We start from the raw sequence: 14,569 nt of genomic DNA, 5'->3' as shown, positions 1-14,569 counted from the left end.
AAAAATTTATTTCCAGTTATATGTTGCAGCAATAGCAAAGCCCATTGAGGTCAAACAAATGTGTCCTACTTGCAGAGGCTGAACTTATTTTTGTGTTGCTCCTGCAAACTACTTTGGCAAAAACAGAGTAATCACAGGTCAAACAGAGAGTTTCTGCCTTCCAGGCAGAGGTCTCAATTTTATGGGTTGCACAACAATCTAACTACTGACAAAGTTAAAAAAATCCTGAGTGTGACAGCTGAACCCCTCTAGGCATCAGTTTCACAGCTTTCCTATGAAAAAACAAGTTTATAGAGCTGAAGGATGACACATCATTTAAGCCTTCTGAGTAGGTCTATAATGATTCTCTAAACTAGACTGCATTTCATTCTGCATCTTCCTGATGTCTAACATAGATTTTTCTCCCATCCCTGAAAATTTTAGATCCTTTTTAAGTCAGAAGGACTGACATATGACATGTCTAATACCTGGAGAATTACAGAAAATTAGAACGAAGAGACATCTGATGATTGTTCTTCCGCAAAATGCTACTTAAAGATTGACCTGAACAATAGCGTATTATAATCATGTGTTTCCCCTCAAGTTCCTCCTTCAGACAGTCATTCCATGAATTGTTGCGAAATTCCCAGGTGGCAATTGCCATTAGTGATTATGACTTGTTTTATGTATATCCTAACTTATAAATATTAGACTACTCAAAACTGTTTATTTGGCTATGCATATAGCTAATATACAGACCATGTGTATGACTGCCTCATATAACTTCAGCTATTTGAAAGTTTAATTTAGTTATAAGTTATAGTTATCTAGACTCCTTCTAGTTTAAGCAGAAAAAAAAAAAAAAAAAGACATCCCATGGACTCATGTATTTCGTCCTAGGAGAGGAATATGTGTTGGGTAGGAAGAAATATCTTCCTGAGGTAGCTTTTCCTCTGTTATCTACAAAATTGAGTAAAGATTACAGCACCAAAGAACCCAGAATAGAAGGCAATAAGATTGGTCACATTTCCCCCATACATGTCAGGTTAATGCTTCAGGTACTTAAAATTTCGTCCACTTTGTGTATTAATAAATAAGGAAAATATGACTCATTAAACTGAATTAAGGGGAAACTGAGGCAAAGAGAGTAAGCAGTTTCCAAGATTCTGAGAATTGGGAACTAGATATTCAATTTCCTAAGACCTGGGGTTATATATTGTTTTGCCCTACCATTCTTAATCTTGCCTCTTATAAACTTTCTAGTTATGTTGTATATTACATATTTTCTGTTTATATATCAAATATATTTTTTCATCTACAAACTTAAAAATTAAGTTGCTTATATATATCTCAACATATTATGTTGGTACTAAATCACACACTATACAATACTGGCTCATGTGAAGGGCCTTACAAAAAAAAAAAAACAACACAAAATTATAATGAAGGTCATTTCCAGGTTACTGTAAATTCTCAAAATTAGCAGCTGAAATACCATTCTTACTGAACTTATGCTGCCTTACACACAAACTCAAGTGATATATTCTTTATTTCTGTTATGTGTTCCTGGAAAATATTTATTCTAATCTAGCTAATTCATCAAAAGGCAGGAAAGACTGCAAAAAGAGATGGAGGAAATTATAGGACCAGATCAGAGATATGGAGGAAGGATGGAAGGGAGAATTGTTCCAACACAGAAGACATTTAATGAAACATTTGAATCCTTTACAAGTAAAAACTTCAGTTGAGGATCTAGTCCAGAATTAACTGGCATAACTCCACCAAGATAGCTTAGCCAATTTGCAACAGCTGAGGACCTGACCTAGTGTCCTTCTGTGAAGTAATATTTTTCCTCTCTTCCAGAAAACATTACTATAAATTTGTGAGATTTTGCAGGTGGATCGTTCTTTTAGAATACAGTGCTAATTTTATTATATTGTCCTTAAGATTGAAGCTAAAGTATCCTTACCATATTTATTTATCTTTTTGTTGGTACATACGGAGTTTTGTTTCAGCTAAAGCATTATTTTTCTTTTTTTTTCTCACGTCTTCTTTTTTAATTCATTTTCTTAATTTTTGCTTATACTTGAGTGTTATAGTTTACTTTAGCTTTGAAACTGTCTCAATCTATCGCCATCTGTCTAGTCACACAGGAGAGGTTCCAGCTGCCCTTTGTTATCTTCTTCTGCTACTTTTACCCTTTCACAACAATCTGGCTACTTCTCCACTACTGTTCATCCTACACCTAACATTGGCTGTTGCCAAAAGGACAATCTCCATCAATTTACCAGTTGAATACTTGTCCATAAGTACGTGCCATAGCTGGTCTGTGAAATATATTAACCAAAGATAAGTTAGCACTATAGTCATAAGAAATCTTTGTTTATGCTTCAGAATACATGTTCTTTCTTGTTTAAACTCTCAGGAAAAGATCATATCTGCACTGAGTGAAAGTTTAACGGCTGATAAACCTTGGCAATAGCACTTTTATCCTGAGTCATATGTTAAAGAAAACAGCAACTGACATTTTATTGAAGAGTTAAGGCACCCAACATTTTACTGGCAGTGACTAAATTGATGAATACTCCATTTGGAATAAGAATACAAGACCTGCATTTTGGACAAGAAAATGGATCAGAGGAGGCATGTGTGCACATGCAAACACATCCATACATTGTCAAAGTTTCTGTGCTTACCCCAGTTTTTCTTCAGGGAGTAGACCTAGAACACATCCAAAGGCCATTCAATAAATACAGTTAATTAAAAGCGTTTTCTTGAGCCAAAATTTCAAACTATGCTAATTTGTATTAATATTTATCACACTGAGTTCCCTTCAAGGATGCCAGATGGATGTGCTTTAGCACACATGGAATTGCTCAGACAAAAATCTTCTCCAAAAGGTAAGAATTTGACTGTACTCATGGACTGAGACAATAGAGGACTCAGGCTGTCTTGGAGATGACTGAACTAGTCTGGAAATAAGTTTCTAAAACAGGACAATAAAGGATAAAGAACTCTTACGATGGAAGGCTGATTAATGAACATCTGCTCTTGGGCTGTACAGTTTGTGCTTTCACTCAAGTGTCTCAACGTGCCACATAAAACCTGAATTTCTGCAATATCTTTCAGCATACTGTGTCTGCAGTATGTCACATGTACAGATACTAAACTGCTCTGGGATTTTTTTTTCAGAGAAGCCTTGAAACTGGATTGCAGTGATGGAATAGGAGCACAATTTCAATTGGAAAACATAGTCTGTTCATGAAAGTGCAGTTGGATATTGAGAAAATACTTCAATAAGCCAGGTACAGGACAGGAAGACCATCAAAAATGTAATTGGAAAGGTGATGGAGAAAACAGATATTCCTAAGGAACAATTATCTCATCCCATATACCTATCAATAGCTAGCTAGCTGAATCATTATCTTACAGTGATGGTTGCTCTCTACTGATAATGAAGTGAGAGTCAGATTATGATGCCTGCTATCATAAAATAGTTTGGGCTGGAGAGAGTCCAGCAGAAGGCTACAAAGATGATTAGAGGACTGATGCAACTCTCTTACAAGGAAAGGCTAAGCGATCTGGCCAGTATAGCCTAGAGAAGACTGAGAGAGGAGCTCTTATTAATGTCTATAAATATCTTAAGGAAGAGTGTCAAGAAGATAGGGCCAGACTCTTTTCAGTGGTGCCCAGTGACAGGACAAGAAGAAATGGGCATAAACTGAAATACAGGATGTTCAATCTGAATATGGGGAAAAACTTCTTAGTATGAGAGTGACAGAGCAAAATGTAGGTTGCCCAGAGAGGTTGTGTAGTCTCCTACTCTGAAGATATTCAAAACTCACCTGGATACATGTCCCATGTCTTGTGCAATGTTCTGTAGGTGACTCTGCTTGAGCAGGGGGGTTGGACCTCATGATCTCCAAAGGCCCCTTCCAACCTCAACCATTCTGTGCAACTCTGGGTGGAGGGACTGAAAAAGATCTTAAAAGTCATCTAGTTCCAACACCCCTGCTGTGGGCTGGGACAGATCATGCTGAGTAATGGAATGACCTTGTTAGGAATGCCCATTGTGAGAAGCTAATTTCAAAGTGGATGATAAAATTTTTGCCGTACACAAGGAAAACAAGATTTCATACCTAGGTGTTAGCCTTGAAAATCTGCCATAAATTATGAAGTCTGAAAGTGGGGACTTTCTGCCTACCTTTCAGCTCTGGCAAGTCATTCCAAACTCCTGTGTATGCTTTGCCACTTCAAAAGCAGAAATCATTTTTCTCCTGTAGGTGATTTTGTGGTTTTGGCAGTGTTGATATGAACTATTGTTCCAGACAGTAGTTAAAATGTGACCGTATTATACTCTCGTTCTATGTCTTTATTCCAAAGATATTGCTTTTTCTGCAAATCCTTCAATTTAAGAAGTGCTAATCAATACCAGAGAAACTCTGTGTAAACTAGTGTGGATAGTGAAATACTATCTCTTTCCTCAGGATATGGAAAAGAAGAATGAAACAGCTTTGTTCTTTTCAGTTATAATGACAGCAAAATGTCATATTCTACTAATTATTTAAGCAAAAACTTTACAAAGGTTGGATATTATAACTACGGGAGAGATTCTGAAGAGTATCAGATCTTGGCAGATGATGCCATCTCCTAAAGTCATAATGTGTACAGATTAAACCTGTCCTCCAGAGTAGTCTGGAAAAGATTTTCACCTTCTGATGAAACCTGTCATACCCTCATGCACTCAAGGTGTTTTGCACATTAATCATTTAATCAATTCCTGCAATGTAGTGACAATAAACTGTAATAAGGAAGTGAGAAATTGATTGCAAAATTTGAGTTATCAGCATAATTATTAGATAGACTGGATTCTGATTTATGTAGGTATTATACTTTGTATCCATTATTAAGTCTGAAGCCAGTCATTTTTGTCTTATTCTTCTAAAAACATATTAGTGTATTTAATGACCACCACGCTCTAAGTACAACACCGTTTCTGGCAGAATAAATTCCTGAGTAACCAATTCTACTTTTGATTCTCTTTGGAGTAAAAAAAATGCAGTGTTTTTTTTCTCCTTTTTTATAAGCAAGAAAAAAAATCACTTTAAGACAGCTCTTCTGAGGCCTACTGTCACATTCTGTGTCCAGTATATACACAATGACCTTCTAGGAGAGACCAGTATGTTCTCTCTTAAGTATCGTACAAGACTGAACATATGTTCAACAACCAGATGAGAAACAGAAAGAGCAGAAACTTCTTGCACTTTCTGTTGTATGTAGTGCAGGCAATGACACAACATAATTAGCAGAAGTTCTGTTGTAAGGAATGAAGCAGAAGTCATTTTCTTGAAAATAACCTGGGCTTTCCTTCAATTTGAGATTCTGGTACATGAAAAAGAACCAGCTATAAGTGCATCAATTTTGCTTTCTATAGGAATGTAGCTTTTCTAATGTTTAGGGAAGCAGGAGTGGCTAGGGTGAGCAAGCAACTTATTTAGCAGGATGTTACATGGGCTCTGGAAGCACCTTTTTTTTTTTTTTCTGAATACTCAGAAAGCTGAAGGAAAAAAAAGCAAAAAGGTCATGGAACAGACGGTAAGTAGAACTATGGATGAAGAACGGCCAACCTCGAGGAGAAAAACTGCATGATAAAGACAGGCTTTGCCAATGAAGGATCTTCCAGACAGGATGGATCTTGTATCCTTTTTCAGTTATTGTCTGAGTTTCATTTAAAAAAAACTAACAACAAGAAGAAAAAAACTTTCATAATCCTTGGTCAGCAAAATCGTACTTCTCATTGCCCAGTGACAAAAAAACAGCATTCAGAGAGATGATTAATTCTTTGATGGTCCGAAAGAAAGGAAATCAGGAGATAGGAGGGTACTTTAAGAAGGGGACAGCCTCTTTAGCAGGGTCTGTTGCGATAGGACAAGGGGAAATGGTTTCAAACTATAACAGGGGAGGTTTAGATTGGATATAAGAAAAGGTTTTTTTATGGTAAGGGTGGTGAGGCACTGGAACAGGTTGTCCAGAGAGGTGGTGGGTGCACCATCCCTGGAGACACTCAGGGTCAGGCTGGACTGGGCTCAGAGCAACCTAATCTAGTTGTAGGTGTCCCTGTTCATTGCAGGGGAGTTGAACTAGATGAATTCTAAGACCCCCTTCCAACTGAGGCAATTCTGTGATTCTATAATTCTATACTTGTTAAACAAACCCAGAAAACTTTGGAATAATTTTATGTAGCCTGACAAAAATACTGGAAAAAGAGGGATCAGATTTTCCTTACCACAAACCAATATTTACAGCAAAAAGAATGCAATAATATATTTCTTCATTAAAATGCAATTGTAGCACATAGAAAAAGCAAACTGAATGAAGCCAGAAAATGAAAGGAAATATTTTTAAAAGCTGTTTTGAATAGCTTAATTTGCATTAATTTCCATTTCCTGAAACTTTTAATTTTATTTCTTGCCGCAATGCATATTTTTATTTTATTTCTTTCTGCAATGCATATTTTTCTCTTTAAAAATTCAAAGGATTTTGACCACTTAAATAATACTGATTGTACTAACCTGTTGATGCTACGGATTATTCTAGGCAGGCTGGCCTGAAAACAAATCCTCTGGTTTGTTTTTGTTTTTTTTTTCACTGATTTTATATTGCAAAATATGTTTTTATTCTGATAGAGAAAGAAACTAAGGTAAAACTGGCTAAGCTTCTTGGGAGAAGAGAGCCAAGGAGGGAGGGAGCAGAGGAAAAAGAGAGATCCAGAGAAGAACTGACAATAACTAGGAGGATAAGGTTCTCTTCTGGCCTGAGAAGAGCCAAGTCTCATGTTCCTGTTCTGATGCGGGCAGATTGCCCTGAGCGCTGGCTCTTTTGGGTTTGGCATTGTTACCTTAAAATTAAATCCTTAACCCAAGAAGTCCAATCATCAAAAGTTTTGTCATTTGAGAGTGAGAGACGGACCAAAATTATTAGCTGCCAGAATTTCTGTTTTGGGAATAATCTTTGTTTCAAGCAGTGTTTAAAATCAAAGTGTTACCCTTTAAACACTAAGGATAATGTCTTCATCTGTTTCATATGAGAGACAGGTAGAGGACAGGAAATAAAGAAGTATTCAGAGATTAGGAATCTAACTTGAGACTTCCTCAATGGAGAACTTTACTTAATATCAGCTGTAGAAATTCTCTTTATGGCTGCTGGCGTCTTATGCAATAAATGTGTATTTTGCATTCTGAAGTGTTCATTTCTCCCCACTGAGTCTAAATGGCTGGTTCAGCTGAAAGCATTCACTTATCAAGCACTGAAACCCGATGAAGTGCATCCCATGCTTAATTACCTTTCACTCCCTGCATAACTGGTGATGAGTCCTTTGGAAGATGGTTTAAAACAAAAACCTAGTTTCAATATTCAGAATGGCCATTTGGCCAAGCACAAATACATGTTGGGAGGAGAACGGCTTGAGAGCAGCCCTAAGGAGGAAGATTTGGGGATATCAGCTGATGAAAGATTCAACGTGAGCCAGCAATATGCACTTGCAACCCAGAAGGCCAACCACATCCTGAGTTGCATCAAGAGAAGCATGACCAGCAGGTCGAGAGAGGTGATTCTGTTCCTCTGCTCTTTTGAGACCCCGCCTGGAGTACTGCATCCTGTTCTGGGGCTCCCAACACAAGAAGGACATGGTGCTGTTGGAGAGGGTCCAGAGGAGGGCCACAAATGATCAGAGGCCTGGAGCACCTCCCCTACAGGGATAGAGAGTTGAGGCTCTTCAGCCTGGAGTAGAGAAGGCTCCAGGGGGACGTTATAGCAGCCTTCCAGTACCTGAAGGGGGCCTACAGGAAAGCTGGGAAGGGACTTTTTATGAGGGCTTGTAGCGACAAGATGAGGGGAAATGGTTTTAAACTAGAACAGGTTAGGTTTAGACTAGATATTATTAAGAAATTCTTTGCAGTGTGGATGGTGAGCCACTGGAACAGGTTGCCCAGTGAGGTTGTAGATGCCCCCTCCCTGGAAGCACTCAAGGCCAGGCTGGATGGGGCTTTGAGCAACCTGGTCTAGGGGGAGATGTCCCTGACTATAGCAGGGAGGTTGGAACTAGGTGATCTTAAAGGTCCCTTCCAACCCAAACCATTCATTCTATAATTCTGTGATAGTCTTCTCTGTGGCTAATACAGAGAATGCAGTAAGACTGTTGCTAAATTATACTTTAAGTAGTTCAAACTTTGATGTCTAAAAAAAAAGAAGAGTATAAAACTATGCCCATAATCAAAACAGTATCCTTAAAAAGGATATCAGTATCAGTGATAATACCAATTCTACTGGCTGGCTGGTGTTGGTGTTGAATTATCTGATTTTTTTTATTTTTTTATTTTATTTTTATTTTTTTTGCTAAACGATTCAGTATCATGCTGAAGGCAGAAGGTGAATTGTTCTGTCAGTGTCTGCAATGACATTTCAGCAACTTGTATCATTCAGCAAAGAAAAAAAAAACAGCCATTAAACCAATTTAGCAGTCTAGCACCTCCAAAAGGAGCATAAGTACTACATTAATTTTACAAGTGGTTATTCAGATGGAGAGAGAAACAGACCCAATGGTTTATTTCAGAGCATAGTCAAGGGCAAATACAGGTCTGGAGCCCATAACTTCCTGACACCCAATACTTTGTTTTCACTATACAACTGTCCTTTCACTCTGTGTTACTTTACAACATACATAGCCAGGCTCCCAGCTGGGGTTAAAGCTGCAATGAAATGTGTGTTTGTTACAGGCAGAATGTAAAGCAATGCCTGTCACTAAAGCTACACAAAGATTTCTGTGAGACTCCTTTCAGTACCCTGCACCTTTCCCTTTTACTTTTTCCAGCTGGAATAACTCATTTCTTCTCAAACCAGGTAGTAGTCCCCAGTGACTTTCCCTAGAAAGTCTAGCATTTAAAAATAAGGGATGGATGAAAAAGTACGTATTTTGCATGATTGTGAAAGCTTACCACTGTATTTCAAATAATTCTGTACTACAGGAGTTGGATGATAGACAGTAGAAATGTGATAGGAAAGTCAGAGATGTGTCTTTGGAAAACAAGTGAAAACTGAATCATGTCAAAGTTTAAGGATGTTTATATCACATTTTCTATGAGTGTAATAGATTTTGTAGAGTAGTTTTTAGATTACAGCAATCAGTCACACTGGGGAATTTTAGATATCTCTGAACAGCTTCTTCATAATTAAGCCATAGGAAAGAAAAAATCTGCTTAAAGAAATTTCACAAGTACTTCCTCTTTCTTCCCTACAAATAAAAGATGTAGTGGGAATGGAGCAAGAGGAACGATGTGGAGATAGAGCAATATTAGGAGCAAATGTTTGAGCTGTGGTCAAGTGTGCAAAATCAAATAAAACCAGTGAGTCTCACCCAATGACACACTTGGCTGGGAAACAACAGTTTAAAAAAGAAAAAGTTATCTCACCCCTGCTGCTAAGGTTTTAATAGATTAATCTGTACTACCTGTTCCACATGTTTTTGTGCAGCTTGAGTTCTGATCAGAGAAAGCTGAATCCAGCAGTGTCCTACAGAGCACTTGTCCCTTATAATATTTGTCATTCTTAGCTCTTTTACATTAATTGCAGAGCAAGCAAGATGTATAGTCATTTAAGACACCATGCAAGAGACTAATTGTGTAATAATTAGGGCACTGGAGAGTAATCTGAGTAAGCCAGATACTTTTTGTGTTCTTGGCACTTGCTCCCTGTACTGTACAGAGAAAGTGGTTTAATCTCTTTGCTTGCCTCTGTCAAATGTGGATAATGCTTTCCTGCCTCAAACTGGGAGTTCCAGAGGAGTTAGTTGTTGAAGATGTGGTCAAATACCTTTGCAGCAAGAATCAGAGGGGCATCAACCAAGATTTATCTGTTCAGACTTCAGGTATAATTAAGTAAACAAGGCATAATGTTACAATGAACAGTAACAAATGAAAAAAAAAATATTTCAGAGCAACCCCACTCATGAAGTACTCTCATTTTGTGCTCTGAAGGATGTAGTTGTACTGCAGAAAATAGAGGCTCACACAATAAAATTGGGTTGCAATATGCTTGTGCAAGGAAACATGCAATGATCTGGATTTTTAAGTGTTTTGGCTTCTTTTCCTCACCAAAAACTGTTTGTGTTTCTTTCTGAGTCATGGAAGATACTTAATTGGAGACACTGCTTTTCAGCTAACACCAAAACCTGAAAATGAGTGAAAACTTACCATCTAATAAGCAACGAAATGCAGTGGATGAACTCCGGGTAGAGAGGAAAAATTGCCAATCTTCACATTGATTTTAAGTCTGTCTGAGACAAAGGATATCCTATATCAAGGGCCATTGCAATGTGCAGACCTAAGAGACATTATTCTGTATGGATGCTCTGTTCCTGGAGGTATTCAGGGCCAGGCTGGACGTGGCTCTGGGCAGCCTGGTCTAGTGGTTGGCGACCCTGCACTCAGCACGGGGGTTTAGTCTAGATGATCTTTGAGGTCCTTTTCAACCTAGGCCATTCTATGAAAAATACTCAGGTTCCTATGTTTCTTGCTGCTGGCTCTTCAAATTCATTATCAATACTCTAAATAAATATCTTGAGGAAAAAAAAACTTAATTATGATTTCATCCTAATTATTCACAGAGTCAGAAGTTTGTACTGAGGTGAAATCGCATGGACATAAGTATTTCAGTACAAGTTTTCAGGGTTGGCAGCAGGTCTTCTAATTTGAAGGAATATAATTTGACTAATGTGAGGAGCAAGTCACTTTGTGTAGTTTCTGGAAGTAGAAATAGTCCCTGAAAAATAAAAAGATGCCATGAGGAAGGAAAGCCAAAACTTGACTATGTTTTCCTGGAGATTTGAGTGAGGTTCGTTTATTCATAGAAATAATTCCCATTTAAAGCATTCAAAGATCTACAAAAATGTAAGCAGTCAAACAACAATCAAAGAGGGCAAAATATTCTATATATGCTTTTTTGTCTCTGCGAATGGCCAGTTTTCCTACGTTCAGATTTCCAGTTAATATTGAGGTTTTTTTATTTGCATGACTTCATTAAAACTCAATATTTGTAGTTTTTCATGTTTATTTTTAATTCCTTAATCATAATTTTTGCTTTAGTATGACTTCCAAGGCTCCATTTATGTTTAGATTACAATATTATCACAAATATAAGAAAAATACAGCACCTTCTGTACTTTTCAGTTCAAAGGGGGAAAAATGGAGAAGAAAGAAGATACAAAAACAAATGCATACATAAAAAAATAACATTCCAAAAATGAAGGTCAGCCAGTTATACAAAATAGTTGCAGATACATGGTTCAAAATTCTCAGTGAATACATTTTTGAATTAGCTCTGCTTTTCCAGTAATGCAGAAAAAAGGCGTAGTGCCAGGTTATACTTGTATTTGAATTCAATTCAAGATGTCTAAAACCAGAATACAGAAATCCAAACCAAGTGTGATTACTGATAGCCTCAGCATGTATGGTGGAAGATATCTGAGTGATAATAGTGTACATATTATGGTATCTCATCAAATAATATGGTACCTCATCAACTATTATGTGAATTTGTGCACCATGTTACTTATCTCTGGCATGTCCAAAAAACATCTTAAGTGTTTTAAGATCTGAAGCATGATGTGTGTATTTCCTCTCCAAAGAACATGCTTTCTTTATTAACATGAGAAGCAGTTGCACATGCATAGAGAAGGGGTCTAGTGATCTAGTCCAGGTGGAGATGCATGGTTTAACAGATTAACACTTACTTTACCATGCATATTATCTAGAACAAGAAGACTGCTCAGAGATGAACTGCACAAATGAGGAGAAAACAATAAAAACTAGCATTAAAAATAATAGCTTTGAAACATTAAAATATTTGCTTCGTAAATAAAGAAATTAAATGATCTATGCAGGTGTATGATTCATCAATCTTCAGCAAGAGACATCAGGAAAGAGGGAATCCAAAGACTTACTTGCCCACATACAATGCAACACTATAGATAATGTGAAGTGTCTAATCCTGACATAGGAACACTGCAAATGCCTGAACAGTTCAGTCTAGATATTCATGCATTTGAAAAAATTCAGTTCTGTCTTTCAGATCAGATCTCTGATACTTTCAGTATATGAGTGACTACTGGATACCCAAAATATGAGAATATCACTGGAAAATTAGGATCCTTGTGCAGGAGGACAGCACTGCGAAAGTCTTCATTTTCATGGATGCCCTGAAAACCCCCATGATAGAAATGTTGTTTTGGAGATCAACCAGTGCCTTCTTGGGTCTGGTGATCTTTGACATCTTTATCAATGACATAGACAGTGGCATAGAGTGTACCCTCAGAAAGTTTGCTGATGACACCAAGTTGAGTGGTGCAGTTGACACAATAGTAGGAAGTGATGTCATCCAGAGGGACCTGGAAAGGCTTGAAAAGAGAGTCCACCTAAATGAATGAAGTTCAGTAATGCTAAGTGCAAGGTGTTGGACTTTGGACAGGGCAATTCCAGATATGCATAGAGACTGGGAATAGATTCATTGAGAGCAGCCCTGCTGAGAAGGACTTAAGGATATTGGTGGATTAAAGTTTGATGCGAGCCAGCAGTGTTCAGCTGCAGCCCAGAAGACCAACTGTATTCTGGGCTGTGTCAAAAGAAGAATGACAAGGAGAGCAAGGGAGGTGATTGTCTCCCTTTACTCCGCTGTTGTGAAGCCTCATCCAGAATAATGTATCCAGGCCTGGGGCCCCCAGCATAAGAAAAACATGGAGCTGTTGGAGCAGGTCCAGGGGAGAGCCACAAAGATGATCAAAGTGCTGGAGAAAAATTCCTATGAAGAAAAACTGAGAGAGGCTTGTGAAGCCTGGAGAAGAGAAGGCTCTGGGAAGATCTCATTGCAGCCTTCCAGTACTTAAAGGGAGCTTATAAACAGGAGAAAGAGTGGCTTTTTACATGGTCTGATATTGATAGGACAAGAAGGGATGGTTTTAAACCATAAGAGGGGAGATTTAGGTTAGATACGTGGAGGAAATTTTTTACCTGGAAGATGCTGAGGCACTGGAACAGATTGCCCAGAGAAGCTGTGGATGCCCTATCTCTGGAGGTGTACAAGGCCAGGTTGGATCAGCCCTTTGGCATCCTGGTCTGGTGGGCAGCAATCAGTCCACAGCAGGGGGATTGGAACTAGATGATCTTTAAGGTCCTTTCCAATCAAGTTATTCTATGATTCTGTGATTCTTGCATCTTCTCTTGGAAAGGTATGAATCAGATAGATGAAAAGATTTGGGGAAGGGATACCTGATTTTAATTTGCTGTGCTACTTCTAGTGACAGAGATCATGAGTGTGGGCTTTCTCTGCTTTCAGGAAAGATACCTGGGGTATAGGCCCTGTTTCAAGCTCTAGATTGCAGGTGTGTAACTTCTGTTTTGCCATTCGCATATCATCCCCTCTTTCCACTAAGCAACAACTGTTCACAATATGCCTATCAAATTTGCTGATGACACCAAGCTGTGGGGTGCAGTCAACACACCAGAGGGATGGGGTGCCATCCAGAGGGACCTAGACAGACTTGAGCACTGGGCCCAGGTGAACCTCATGAGATTCAACAACAATAAGTGAAAGATTTTGCAGCTGGATCGTGAAGCCTGAGAAGCATTAATACAAGCACTAAGAGTGATTTATCTTAGTCTAGAGATGAGAAAAGATTCTTGTGTTCCTCTTTCTCTATTCTTATATCTGGGAAAATGTAAATTTTGGTCTGTGAATGGATGGCTTCCCAGGGGCTTATATTGATTAAAAATAATGCTTACAGCAAAAAGAAAACCAGAAGTCTATATGTCTGTGTCAAAGCCACAGAAAGAAGAGTGTGCAAACAAATAAAGAAATAATTAAAAAGCCAAGCACAATGGCTAGCAAGTGAGGTAGACTGACTTCCAAACAGCACACACCACCATTACCAGAATTTTGCAATAGGAAAAGATAAATGAAGACTTCTGGGGAAAAACCCATAGGTGGAAAAGTTATTTGTGTTTTCTGTATGCACTGAAATGTTTACTTTGTGTCTTTTCTACCACTCCCAGGATAAGAGGGAAGCTTTCTTGTAGAAGTCACGGAGCTCTAAATGTTCAAAAAATACCAGAGCTATCTATCAGTGCAAAGGGTCGGTTTTGTCCAGAAGACTGCTTTGACTATTTTGCTGCAGGACTGAGACTTTGTGTGTTTCAATAGATAGAAATTAACCTCTTGTTTACTTGTTCAGTCACAAGTAAAGAGATTGCAGAATAGTTGCTATTGGCTTTCCACAGATGCTCTCCACCCATTTTTCCTTCTTCAAAGCAATGTTCATCTTTCTCTCCTCTTCCTTTGAGAAGAGACTGGAGAAGATGTAGCTTGCTCAAATGCCTGCAAGCTTCATTGATTCAAAGTTTTTAATGTTGTACCTGCAAAGGACAGCAGATGACTTTAAATGTTCAGGGAAAGGCCAGGAACACAGCACCGTATCCCTCTGAGACAGACACTTCCAATGGGCATTTAAAGGTTACTGGTCACACCTATTGTTAAGAAACAGGAA

This window comes from Numida meleagris, chromosome 1 (genome assembly GCF_002078875.1).
Source record: "Numida meleagris isolate 19003 breed g44 Domestic line chromosome 1, NumMel1.0, whole genome shotgun sequence".
NCBI classification, from domain to species: Eukaryota; Metazoa; Chordata; class Aves; order Galliformes; family Numididae; genus Numida; species Numida meleagris.
The sequence above is the reverse complement of the archived record's forward strand: the minus strand, read 5'-3'. Positions refer to the sequence as shown.